The 14,460-nt window shown below is 45.4% G+C and overlaps 2 non-coding genes across 2 annotated transcripts; both read right to left on the bottom strand.

The window, feature by feature from the left end:
• Positions 1-5,598: 5,598 nt before the first annotated feature.
• TRNAY-GUA (transfer RNA tyrosine (anticodon GUA)) lies at positions 5,599-5,671 on the bottom strand. Its single transcript has one exon. It is a non-coding gene; the product is annotated as a tRNA-Tyr (tRNA).
• Positions 5,672-11,777: 6,106 nt separating this feature from the next.
• On the bottom strand, positions 11,778-11,850 carry TRNAY-GUA (transfer RNA tyrosine (anticodon GUA)). Its single transcript has one exon. It is a non-coding gene; the product is annotated as a tRNA-Tyr (tRNA).
• Positions 11,851-14,460: the final 2,610 nt, after the last annotated feature.

Raw genomic sequence — 14,460 nt, 5'->3', positions numbered from 1 at the left:
CAGCTTAATTCCCTATAAAACACTCATTGAAAGTGATTTCATCTCGATTGAACAATAATTAAAAATTTACCTCGATTTTTAACAACATTTTCAAAATCGACGTTTCACGGCCAAAGAAGCATACTTTGAGTATTTCTTCACTATTTTCAAATATATTCATTGAAACCATTATTTTTATACTTTTTGCTTTAATTCAAGCAATGTAACGATATTCATTCAAAAAACTGTTAAAATTCAATTTTCAATAAGAAATCGTATTCACGGATTTTGTGTCTTGAAGAAGAAAAACCTGCGATTTTTTCGGTAATTTTTTGAATGCATTTTTTTCTGGAGAAATGTTTGACCGAATTCAGCTTAATTCCCTATAAAACACTCATTAAAAGTGATTTCATCTCGATTGAACAATAATTAAAAATGTACCTCGATTTTTAATAACATTTTCAAAATCGACGTTTCACGGCCAAAGAAGCATATTTTGAGTATTTCTTCACTATTTTCAAATATATTCACTGAAACCATTATTTTTATACTTTTTGCTTTAATTCAAGCAATGTAACGATATTCATTCAAAAAACTGTTAAAATTCAATTTTCAATAAGAAATCCTACTCACGGATTTTGTATCTTGAAGAAGAAAAACATGCGATTTTTTCGGTACACTTTTGAATGCATTTTTTTCTGGAGAAATGTTTGACCGAATACAGCTTAATTCCCTATAAAACACTCATTAAAAGTGATTTCATCTCGATTGAACAATAAATAAAAATGCACATCGATTTTTAATAACATATGTTCACTGAAACCATTATTTTTATACTTTTTGCTTTAATTAGTCATAACTTATCCACAATACCTGACAACCATTTAATTTCTGAGCTTCCGTGGCTCAATGGTTAGCGCGTTCGGCTGTTAACCAATAGATTGGTGGTTCGAGCCCATCCGGGAGCGGTGTTGTGAGGTCTCAGATGTGACGTAAAAAGTGAAGGTTTTTACACAATACCTGACGAGCATTTAATTTTTGGGCTTCCGTGGCGCAATGGTTAGCGCGTTCAGCTGTTAACCAATAGGTTGGTGGTTCGAGCCCATCCGGGAGCGGTGTTGTGAGGTCTCAGATGTGACGTAAAAAGTGAAGGTTTTTACACAATACCTGACGAGCATTTAATTTTTGGGCTTCCGTGGCGCAATGGTTAGCGCGTTCAGCTGTTAACCAATAGGTTAGTGGTTCGAGCCCACCCGGGAGCGGCGTTGTGGGATCTCAAACTTAACGTAGAAAGCCAAAGTTTTTCCACAATACCTGACGACCATTTAATTTTTGGACTTCCGTGGCGCAATGGTTAGCGCGTTCGGCTGTTAACCAATAGGTTGGTGGTTCGAGCCCACCCGGGAGCGGTGGTGTGGGATCTCAAATGTAACGTAGAAAGCCAAAGTTTTGCCACAATACCTGACGACCATTAAATTTTTGGGCTTCCTTGGCGCAATGGTTAGCGCGTTCGGCTGTTAACCGAAAGGTTGGTGGTTCGAGCCCAACCGGAAGAGGTGTTGTAGGGTCTCAGATGTAACGTAAAAAGTCAAACTTATCCACAATACCTGACAACCATTTAATTTCTGAGCTTCCGTGGCTCAAAGGTTAGCGCGTTCGGTTGTTAACCAACAGGTGTGTGGTTCGAGCCCATCCGGGAGCGGTGTTGTGACGTCTCAGATGTGACGTAAAGAGTCAAGGTTTTTTCCACAACACCTGACGACCATTTAATTTTTGGGCTTCCGTGGCTCAATGGTTAGCGCGTTCGGCTGTTAACCAATAGGTTGGTGGTTCGAGCCCATCCGGGAGCGGTGTTGTGAGGTCTCAGATGTAACGTAAAAAGTCAAAACTTATCCACAATACGTGACAACCATTTAATTCCTGAGCTTCCGTGGCTCAATAGTTAGCGCGTTCGGCTGTTAACCAATAGGTTGGTGGTTCGAGCCCACCCGGGAGCGGTGGTGTGGGATCTCAAATGTAACGTAGAAAGCCAAAGTTTTGCCACAATACCTGACGACCCTTAAAATTTTTGGGCTTCCTTGGCGCAATGGTTAGCGCGTTCGGCTGTTAAGCGAAAGGTTGGTGGTTCGAGCCCAACCGGAAGAGGTGTTGTAGGGTCTCAGATGTAACGTAAAAAGTCATAACTTATCCACAATACCTGACAACCATTTAATTTCTGAGCTTCCGTGGCTCAAAGGTTAGCGCGTTCGGCTGTTAACCAATAGGTTGGTGGTTTGAGCCCATCCGGGAGCGGTGTTGTGAGGTCTCAGATGTAACGTAAAATGTCAGAGTTTTTCCACAATACCTGACGAACATTTAATTTTTGGGCTTCCGTGGCTCAATGGTTAGCGCGTTCGGCTGTTAACCAATAGGTTGGTGGTTGCGCCACGGAAGCCCAAAAATTAAATGCTCGTCAGGTATTGTGTAAAAACCTTGACTTTTTACGTCACATCTGAGACCTCACAACACCGCTTCCGGATGGGCTCGAACCACCAACCTATTGGTTAACAGCCGAACGCGCTAACCATTGAGCCACGGAAGCTCAGAAATTAAATGGTTGTCAGGTATTGTGGATAAGTTATGACAGGGCCGTCTTTGGTGCTATATGGGCCCCTGGGCAGTGCAGTATATTGGGCCCCCTAATCCCCTATACAAATCAAATTAATCGAGAAATAAAAATATTTATTATTTCCTTCAAACGAAAGTCTACAAATTTAATAGTGAACGCAAAGCTAGAAACATTTGTGCACTTTCTTCCTTGAAAATTCCTTTAGATTTGGATCGAAGTCGATCATTTTTTGGATCGCCATTACGTAATTCACGTTTGAACACATTTTTTGGCAAATATCTTGTCTTGGAATTCTAATGCTATCTCCATCCTCTTTATACACTCGGCGTATCTTGGAAAGGTCTTTTCATGGTTCTGACAAGATGTCGGCCCATTTCGAATCCAGCATTCAACTGTGTTAGGATTGCCGATTACCCATAGCCTACATCTGTTTCCTGGAAGGAAGATGTTTTCGTTTCACATTTAGGCACTTCCACTGGTGGAATATCCTCATCTGGATCAGTTGTAGGAACAAGTGATGACTCCACTGCAATGTCGGTTGGAACTGTGGTAGTCGTTGAGGGCTTCGGTGATATTGTTGAAAGAGTAATTTTACCAGGCTCAGCACTTCTCATGATGTTACCTTGCGAAGTTTGTCAGCTTTCTCTTTCTCCTGCGCAGCTCGTTTTATCTTCTGGGCACCGCTCAAAGTATTATGTTTCATTTTTGATTTGATCACTAATAATCTCTATTTATAGTTTGTCTAACATCTCAGCCATAATTTTATTCATAATAGGCATTATATTTTAAACAGAGTTGTCTACTTTCAGCAGGGAAAGAAATAGACTTGTACCCCACATCCACATGCCACCTAACAGCGAGAATGAGCGAGAAAATTCCAGGTTTTCTCTCTGCGCATGGGCAAAGTGACAGTTTAGACTGAGTCTGATTTAAAGTGAAGGTTTCAAACTAAATAAATAAGCCGATGTGCGGTTGTGAAGTGAGGCCATGGGGAGGAGGGATAACATAAAAGCCTAGGCAATGGGTGACTATCTTATAGGTCTCAGATTTTTAGTTTTACATTTTTCAAGTTCGAAGGCCAAATTTTTCATTGAAAAGACTGAATGACCGATGGAAAATAGTTTATATTTTCTAGTGGTTTTCTTCTGACAAGAAATGGAAAATGAGTATTATTTGACAATTATGGGGCCCCTGTTCTTAAGGGGCCCCTGGGCCAGTGCCCAACGGGCCCAATGGATAAGACGGCACTGAGTTATGACTTATTACGTTACATCTGAGACCCTACAACACCTCTCCCGGTTGGGCTCGAACCACCAACCTTTCGGTTAACAGTCGAACGCGCTAACCATTGCGCCAAGGAAGCCCAAAAATTAAATGTTCGTCAGGTATTGTGGAAAAACCTTGACTTTTTACGTCACATCTGAGACCTCACAACACCGCTCCCGGATGGGCTCGAACCACCAACCTATTGGTTAACAGCCGAACGCGCTAACCATTGAGCCACGCAAGCTCCCAGCCGAACGCGCTAACCATTGCGCCACGGAAGCACAAAAGTTAAATGGTTGTCAGGTATTGTGGATAAGTTATGACAGGGCCGTCTTTGGTGCTATATGGGCCCCTGGGCAGTGCAGTATATTGGGCCCCCTAATCCCCTATACAAATCAAATTAATCGAGAAATAAAAATATTTATTATTTCCTTCAAACGAAAGTCTACAAATTTAATAGTGAACGCAAAGCTAGAAACATTTGTGCACTTTCTTCCTTGAAAATTCCTTTAGAATTGGATCGAAGTCGATCATTTTTTGGATCGCCATTACGTAATTCACGTTTGAACACATTTTTTGGCAAATATCTTGTCTTGGAATTCTAATGCTATCTCCATCCTCTTTATACACTCGGCGTATCTTGGAAAGGTCTTTTCATGGTTCTGACAAGATGTCGGCCCATTTCGAATCCAGCATTCAACTGTGTTAGGATTGCCGATTACCCATAGCCTACATCTGTTTCCTGGAAGGAAGATGTTTTCGTTTCACATTTAGGCACTTCCACTGGTGGAATATCCTCATCTGGATCAGTTGTAGGAACAAGTGATGACTCCACTGCAATGTCGGTTGGAACTGTGGTAGTCGTTGAGGGCTTCGGTGATATTGTTGAAAGAGTAATTTTACCAGGCTCAGCACTTCTCATGATGTTACCTTGCGAAGTTTGTCAGCTTTCTCTTTCTCCTGCGCAGCTCGTTTTATCTTCTGGGCACCGCTCAAAGTATTATGTTTCATTTTTGATTTGATCACTAATAATCTCTATTTATAGTTTGTCTAACATCTCAGCCATAATTTTATTCATAATAGGCATTATATTTTAAACAGAGTTGTCTACTTTCAGCAGGGAAAGAAATAGACTTGTACCCCACATCCACATGCCACCTAACAGCGAGAATGAGCGAGAAAATTCCAGGTTTTCTCTCTGCGCATGGGCAAAGTGACAGTTTAGACTGAGTCTGATTTAAAGTGAAGGTTTCAAACTAAATAAATAAGCCGATGTGCGGTTGTGAAGTGAGGCCATGGGGAGGAGGGATAACATAAAAGCCTAGGCAATGGGTGACTATCTTATAGGTCTCAGATTTTTAGTTTTACATTTTTCAAGTTCGAAGGCCAAATTTTTCATTGAAAAGACTGAATGACCGATGGAAAATAGTTTATATTTTCTAGTGGTTTTCTTCTGACAAGAAATGGAAAATGAGTATTATTTGACAATTATGGGGCCCCTGTTCTTAAGGGGCCCCTGGGCCAGTGCCCAACGGGCCCAATGGATAAGACGGCACTGAGTTATGACTTATTACGTTACATCTGAGACCCTACAACACCTCTCCCGGTTGGGCTCGAACCACCAACCTTTCGGTTAACAGTCGAACGCGCTAACCATTGCGCCAAGGAAGCCCAAAAATTAAATGTTCGTCAGGTATTGTGGAAAAACCTTGACTTTTTACGTCACATCTGAGACCTCACAACACCGCTCCCGGATGGGCTCGAACCACCAACCTATTGGTTTACAGCCGAACGCGCTAACCATTGCGCCACGGAAGCCCAAAAACTAAATGGTCGTCAGGTATTGTGGAAAAACTTTGGTTTTCTACGTTACATTTGAGATCCCACAACACCGCTCCCGGATGGGCTCGAACCACCAACCTATTGGTTAACAGCCGAACGCGCTAACCATTGAGCCACGCAAGCTCAGAAATTAAATGGTTGTCACGTATTGTGGAAAAGTTTTGACTTTTTACGCTACATCTGAGACCCCACAACACCTCTCCCGGGTGGGCTCGAACCTTCAGCCTTTCGATTAACAGCTGAACGCGCTAATCATTGCGCCACGGAAGCCCAAAAATTAAATGTTCGTCAGGTGTTGTGGAAAAAACCTTGACTTTTTACGTTACATCTGAGACCGCACAACACCGCTCCCGGATGGGCTCGAACCACCAACCTATTGGTTAACAGCCCAACGCGCTAACCATCGCGCCACGGAAGCCCAAAAATTAAATGGTCTTCAGGTATTGTGGAAAAACCTTGACTTTTTACGTCACATCTGAGACGTCACAACACCGCTCCCGGATGGGCTTGAACCACCAACCTATCGGTTAACAGCCGAACGCGCTAACCATTGAGCCACGGAAGCTCAGAAATTAAATGGTTGTCACGTATTGTGGGAAAGTTTTGACTTTTTACGCAACATCTGAGACCCCACAACACCTCTCCCGGGTGGGCTCGAACCTTCAACCTTTCGATTAACAGCTGTACGCGCTAATCATTGCGCCACGGAAGCCCAAAAATTAAATGTTCGTCAGGTGTTGTGGAAAAACTCTGACATTTTACGTTACATCTGAGACCTCACAACACCGCTCCCGGATGGGCTCGAACCACCAACCTATTGGTTAACAGCCGAACGCGCTAACCATTGACCCACGGAAGCTCAGAAATTAAATGGTTGTCAGGTATTGTGGATAAGTTATGACTTATTACGTAACATCTGAGACCCTACAACACCTCTCCCGGTTGGGCTCGAACCACCAACCTTTCGGTTAACAGCCGAACGCGCTAACCATTGCGCCAAGGAAGCCCAAAAAATAAATGGTCGTCAGGTATTGTGGAAAAACTTTGGCTTTCTACGTTACATTTGAGATTCCACATCACCCTCCCGGGTGGGCTCGAACCACCAACTTATTGGTTAACAACCGAACGCGCTAACCATTGCGCCACGGAAGCCCAAAAACTAAATGGTCGTCAGGTATGTGGAAAAACTTTGGTTTTCTACGTTACATTTGAGATCCCACAACACCGCTCCCGGGTGGGCTCAAACCACCAACCTATTGGTTAACAGCTGAACGCGCTAACCATTGCGCCACGGAAGCCCAAAAATTAAATGCTCGTCAGGTATTGTGTAAAAACCTTGACTTTTTACGTCACATCTGAGACCTCACAACCCCGCTCCCGGATGGGCTCGAACCACCAACCTATTGGTTAACAGCCGAACGCGCTAACCATTGAGCCACGGAAGCTCAGAAATTAAATGGTTGTCACGTATTGTGGAAAAGTTTTGACTTTTTTCGCTACATCTGAGACCCCACAACACCTCTCTTTGGTGGGCTCGAACCTGCAACCTTTCGATTAACAGCTGAACCCGCTAATCATTGCGCCACGGAAGCCCAAAAATTAAATGTTCGTCAGGTGTTGTGAAAAAACTTTGGCTTTCTACGTTACATTTGAGATCCCACAACACCGCGCCCGGGTGGGCTCGAACCACCAACCTATTGGTTAACAGCCCAACGCGCTAACCATTGCGCCACGGAAGCCCAAAAATTAAATGGTCTTCAGGTATTGTGGAAAAACCTTGACTTTTTACGTCACATCTGAGACGTCACAACACCGCTCCCGGATGGGCTCGAACCACCAACCTATCGGTTAACAGCTGAACGCGCTAATCATTGCGCCACGGAAGCCCAAAAATTAAATGTTCGTCAGGTATTGTGGAAAAACTCTGACATTTTACGTTACATCTGAGACCTCACAACACCGCTCCCGGAGGGGCTCGAACCACCAACCTATTGGTTAACAGCCGAACGCGCTAACCATTGCGCCACGGAAGCCCAAAAATTAAATGGTCTTCAGGTATTGTGGAAAAACCTTGACTTTTTACGTCACATCAGAGACGTCACAACATCGCTCCCGGATGGGCTCGAACCACCAACCTATCGGTTAACAGCCGAACGCGCTAACCATTGAGCCACGGAAGCTCAGAAATTAAATGGTTGTCACGTATTGTGGAAAAGTTTTGACTTTTTACGCAACATCTGAGACCCCACAACACCTCTCCCGGGTGGGCTCGAACCTTCAACCTTTCGATTAACAGCTGTACGCGCTAATCATTGCGCCACGGAAGCCCAAAAATTAAATGTTCGTCAGGTGTTGTGGAAAAACTCTGACATTTTACGTTACATCTGAGACCTCACAACACCGCTCCCGGATGGGCTCGAACCAACAACCTATTGGTTAACAGCCGAACGCGCTAACCATTGAGCCACGGAAGCTCAGAAATTAAATGGTTGTCAGGTATTGTGGATAAGTTATGACTTATTACGTAACATCTGAGACCCTACAACACCTCTCCCGGTTGGGCTAGAACCACCAACCTTTCGGTTAACAGCCGAACGCGCTAACCATTGCGCCAAGGAAGCCCAAAAAATAAATGGTCGTCAGGTATTGTGGAAAAACTTTGGTTTTCTACGTTATATTTGAGATCCCACAACACCGCTCCCGGGTGGGCTCAAACCACCAACCTATTGGTTAACAGCTGAACGCGCTAACCATTGCGCCACGGAAGCCCAAAAATTAAATGCTCGTCAGGTATTGTGTAAAAATCTTGACTTTTTACGTCACATCTGAGACCTCACAACACCGCTCCCGGATGGGCTCGAACCACCAACCTATTGGTTAACAGCCGAACGCGCTAACCATTGAGCCACGGAAGCTCAGAAATTAAATGGTTGTCACGTATTGTGGAAAAGTTTTGACTTTTTACGCTACATCTGAGACCCCACAACACCTCTCCCGGGTGGGCTCGAACCTTCAACCTTTCGATTAACAGCTGTACGCGCTAATCATTGCGCCACGGAAGCCCAAAAATTAAATGTTCGTCAGGTGTTGTGGAAAAAACCTTGACTTTTTACGTTACATCTGAGACCTCACAACACCGCTCCCGGATGGGCTCGAACCACCAACCTATTGGTTAACAGCCCAACGCGCTAACCATTGCGCCAAGGAAGCCCAAAAATTAAATGTTCGTCAGGTATTGTGGAAAAACCTTGACTTTTTACGTCACATCTGAGACCTCACAACACTGCTCCCGGATGAGCTCGAGCCACCAACCTATTGGTTAACAGCCGAACGCGCTAACCATTGAGCCACGGAAGCTCAGAAATTAAATGGTTGTCACGTATTGTGGAAAAGTTTTGACTTTTTACGCAACATCTGAGACCCCACAACACCTCTCCCGGGTGGGTTCGAACCTTCAACCTTTCGATTAACAGCTGAACGCGCTAATCATTGCGCCACGGAAGCTCAAAAATTAAATGTTCGTCAGGTATTGTGGAAAAACTCTGACATTTTACGTTACATCTGAGACCTCACAACACCGCTCCCGGATGGGCTCGAACCACCAACCTATTGGTTAACAGCCGAACGCGCTAACCATTGCGCCACGGAAGCCCAAAAATTAAATGGTCGTCAGGTGTTGTGGAAAAAACCTTGACTTTTTACGTCACATCTGAGACGTCACAACACCGCTCCCGGATGGGCTCGAACCACCAACCTATTGGTTAACAGCCGAACGCGCTAACCATTGAGCCACGGAAGCCCAAAAGTTAAATGCTCGTCAGGTATTGTGTAAAAACCTTGACTTTTTACGTCACATCTGAGACCTCACAACACCTTTCCCGGATGGGCTCGAACCACCAACCTATTGGTTAACAGCCGAACGCGCTAACCATTGAGCCACGGAAGCTCAGAAATTAAATGGTTGTCACGTATTGTGGAAAAGTTTTGACTTTTTACGCTACATCTGAGACCCCAAAACACCTCTCCCGGGTGGGCTCGAACCTTCAACCTTTCGATTAACAGCTGAACGCGCTAATCATTGCGCCACGGAAGCCCAAAAATTCAATGTTCGTCAGGTGTTGTGGAAAAAACCTTGACTTTTTACGTTACATCTGAGACCTCACAACACCGCTCCCGGATGGGCTCGAACCACCAACCTATTGGTTAACCGCCCAACGCGCTAACCATTGCGCCACGGAAGCCCAAAAATTAAATGGTCTTCAGGTATTGTGGAAAAACCTTGACTTTTTACGTCACATCTGAGACGTCACAACACCGCTCCCGGATGGGCTCGAACCACCAACCTATCGGTTAACAGCCGAACGCTCTAACCATTGAGCCACGGAAGCTCAGAAATTAAATGGTTGTCACGTATTGTGGAAAAGTTTTGACTTTTTACGCAACATCTGAGACCCCACAACACCTCTCCCGGGTGGGCTCGAACCTTCAACCTTTCGATTAACAGCTGTACGCGCTAATCATTGCGCCACGGAAGCCCAAAAATTAAATGTTCGTCAGGTGTTGTGGAAAAACTCTGACATTTTACGTTACATCTGAGACCTCACAACACCGCTCCCGGATGGGCTCGAACCACCAACCTATTGGTTAACAGCCGAACGCGCTAACCATTGAGCCACGGAAGCTCAGAAATTAAATGGTTGTCAGGTATTGTGGATAAGTTATGACTTATTACGTTACACCTGAGACCCCACAACACCTCTCCCGGGTGGGCCCGAACCTTCAACCTTTCGATTAACAGCTGAACGCGCTAATCATTGCGCCACGGAAGCTCAAAAATTAAATGTTCGTCAGGTATTGTGGAAAAACTCTGACATTTTACGTTACATCTGAGACCTCACAACACCGCTCCCGGATGGGCTCGAACCACCAACCTATTGGTTAACAGCCGAACGCGCTAACCATTGCGCCACGGAAGCCCAAAAATTAAATGGTCGTCAGGTGTTGTGGAAAAAACCTTGACTTTTTACGTCACATCTGAGACGTCACAACACCGCTCCCGGATGGGCTCGAACCACCAACCTATTGGTTAACAGCCGAACGCGCTAACCATTGAGGCACGGAAGCCCAAAAGTTAAATGCTCGTCAGGTATTGTGTAAAAACCTTGACTTTTTACGTCACATCTGAGACCTCACAACACCTTTCCCGGATGGGCTCGAACCACCAACCTATTGGTTAACAGCCGAACGCGCTAACCATTGAGCCACGGAAGCTCAGAAATTAAATGGTTGTCACGTATTGTGGAAAAGTTTTGACTTTTTACGCTACATCTGAGACCCCACAACACCTCTCCCGGGTGGGCTCGAAACTTCAACCTTTCGATTAACAGCTGAACGCGCTAATCATTGCGCCACGGAAGCCCAAAAATTAAAGGTTCGTCAGGTGTTGTGGAAAAAACCTTCACTTTTTACGTTACATCTGAGACCTCACAACACCGCTCCCGGATGGGCTCGAACCACCAACCTATTGGTTAACCGCCCAACGCGCTAACCATTGCGCCACGGAAGCCCAAAAATTAAATGGTCTTCAGGTATTGTGGAAAAACCTTGACTTTTTACGTCACATCTGAGACGTCACAACACCGCTCCCGGATGGGCTCGAACCACCAACCTATCGGTTAACAGCCGAACGCGCTAACCATTGAGCCACGGAAGCTCAGAAATTAAATGGTTGTCAGGTATTGTGGATAAGTTATGACTTATTACGTTACATCTGAGACCCCACAACACCTCTCCCGGGTGGGCCCGAACCTTCAACCTTTCGATTAACAGCTGAACGCGCTAATCATTGCGCCACGGAAGCTCAAAAATTAAATGTTCGTCAGGTATTGTGGAAAAACTCTGACATTTTACGTTACATCTGAGACCTCACAACACCGCTCCCGGATGGGCTCGAACCACCAACCTATTGGTTAACAGCCGAACGCGCTAACCATTGCGCCACGGAAGCCCAAAAATTAAATGGTCGTCAGGTGTTGTAGAAAAAACCTTGACTTTTTACGTCACATCTGAGACGTCACAACACCGCTCCCGGATGGGCTCGAACCACCAACCTATTGGTTTACAGCCGAACGCGCTAACCATTGCGCCACGGAAGCCCAAAAAATAAATGGTCGTCAGGTATTGTGGATAAGTTATGACTTATTACGTTACATCTGAGACCCTACAACACCTCTCCCGGTTGGGCTCGAACCACCAACCTATTGGTTAACAACCAAACGCGCTAACCATTGCGCCAAGGAAGCCCAAAAACTAAATGGTCGTCAGGTATTGTGGAAAAACTTTGGTTTTCTACGTTACATTTGAGATCCCACAACACCGCTCCCGGATGGGCTCGAACCACCAACCTATTGGTTAACAGCCGAACGCGCTAACCATTGAGCCACGCAAGCTCAGAAATTAAATGGTTGTCAGGTATTGTGGAAAAGTTTTGACTTTTTACGCTACATCTGAGACCCCACAACACCTCTCCCGGGTGGGCTCGAACCTTCAACCTTTCGATTAACAGCTGAACGCGATAATCATTGCGCCACGGAAGCCCAAAAATTAAATGTTCGTCAGGTGTTGTGGAAAAAACCTTGACTTTTTACGTTACATCTGAGACCTCACAACACCGCTCCCGGATGGGCTCGAACCACCAACCTATTGGTTAACAGCCCAACGCGCTAACCATTGCGCCAAGGAAGCCCAAAAATTAAATGTTCGTCAGGTATTGTGGAAAAACCTTGACTTTTTACGTCACATCTGAGACCTCACAACACCGCTCCCGGATGAGCTCGAGCCACAGCCGAACGCGCTAACCATTGAGCCACGGAAGCTCAGAAATTAAATGGTTGTCACGTATTGTGGAAAAGTTTTGACTTTTTACGCTACATCTGAGACCCCACAACACCTCTCCCGGGTGGGCTCGAACCTTCAACCTTTCGATTAACAGCTGAACGCGCTAATCATTGCGCCACGGAAGCTCAAAAATTAAATGTTCGTCAGGTATTGTGGAAAAACTCTGACATTTTACGTTACATCTGAGACCTCACAACACCGCTCCCGGATGGGCTCGAACCACCAACCTATTGGTTAACAGCCGAACGCAATAACCATTGCGCCACGGAAGCCCAAAAATTAAATGGTCGTCAGGTGTTGTGGAAAAAACCTTGACTTTTTACGTCACATCTGAGACGTCACAACACCGCTCCCGGATGGGCTCGAACCACCAACCTATTGGTTAACAGCCGAACGCGCTAACCATTGAGCCACGGAAGCCCAAAAGTTAAATGCTCGTCAGGTATTGTGTAAAAACCTTGACTTTTTACGTCACATCTGAGACCTCACAACACCTTTCCCGGATGGGCTCGAACCACCAACCTATTGGTTAACAGCCGAACGCGCTAACCATTGAGCCACGGAAGCTCAGAAATTAAATGGTTGTCACGTATTGTGGAAAAGTTTTGACTTTTTACGCTACATCTGAGACCCCACAACACCTCTCCCGGGTGGGCTCGAACCTTCAACCTTTTGATTAACAGCTGAACGCGCTAATCATTGCGCCACGGAAGCCCAAAAATTAAATGTTCGTCAGGTGTTGTGGAAAAAACCTTGACTTTTTACGTTACATCTGAGACCTCACAACACCGCTCCCGGATGGGCTCGAACCACCAACCTATTGGTTAACAGCCCAACGCGCTAACCATTGCGCCACGGAAGCCCAAAAATTAAATGTTCTTCAGGTATTGTGGAAAAACCTTGACTTTTTACGTCACATCTAAGACGTCACAACACCGCTCCCGGATGGGCTCGAACCACCAACCTATCGGTTAACAGCCGAACGCGCTAACCATTGAGCCACGGAAGCTCAGAAATTAAATGGTTGTCACGTATTGTGGAAAAGTTTTGACTTTTTACGCAACATCTGAGACCCCACAACACCTCTCCCGGGTGGGCTCGAACCTTCAACCTTTCGATTAACAGCTGTACGCGCTAATCATTGCGCCACGGAAGCCCAAAAATTAAATGTTCGTCAGGTGTTGTGGAAAAACTCTTACATTTTACGTTACATCTGAGACCTCACAACACCGCTCCCGGATGGGCTCGAACCACCAACCTATTGGTTAACAGCCGAACACGCTAACCATTGAGCCACGGAAGCTCAGAAATTAAATGGTTGTCAGGTATTGTGGATAAGTTATGACTTATTACGTAACATCTGAGACCCTACAACACCTCTCCCGGTTGGGCTCGAACCACCAACCTTTCGGTTAACAGCCGAACGCGCTAACCATTGCGCCAAGGAAGCCCAAAAAATAAATGGTCGTCAGGTATTGTGGAAAAACTTTGGCTTTCTACGTTACATTTGAGATTCCACATCACCCCTCCCGGGTGGGCTCGAACCACCAACCTATTGGTTAACAACCGAACGCGCTAACCATTGCGCCACGGAAGCCCAAAAACAAAATGGTCGTCAGGTATTGTGGAAAAACTTTGGTTTTCTACGTTACATTTGAGATCCCACAACACCGCTCCCGGGTGGGCTCAAACCACCAACCTATTGGTTAACAGCTGAACGCGCTAACCATTGCGCCACGGAAGCCCAAAAATTAAATGCTCGTCAGGTATTGTGGAAAAACCTTGACTTTTTACGTCACATCTGAGACCTCACAACACCGCTCCCGGATGGGCTCGAACCACCAACCTATTGGTTAACAGCCCAACGC

Source organism: Phalangium opilio, unplaced genomic scaffold (genome assembly GCF_054372755.1).
Source record: "Phalangium opilio isolate 3A_F unplaced genomic scaffold, DU_Popi_V2 ptg001170l_1, whole genome shotgun sequence".
In the NCBI taxonomy this organism is placed as follows: domain Eukaryota; kingdom Metazoa; phylum Arthropoda; class Arachnida; order Opiliones; family Phalangiidae; genus Phalangium; species Phalangium opilio.
This window is presented reverse-complemented; position numbering and strand designations above follow the sequence as displayed.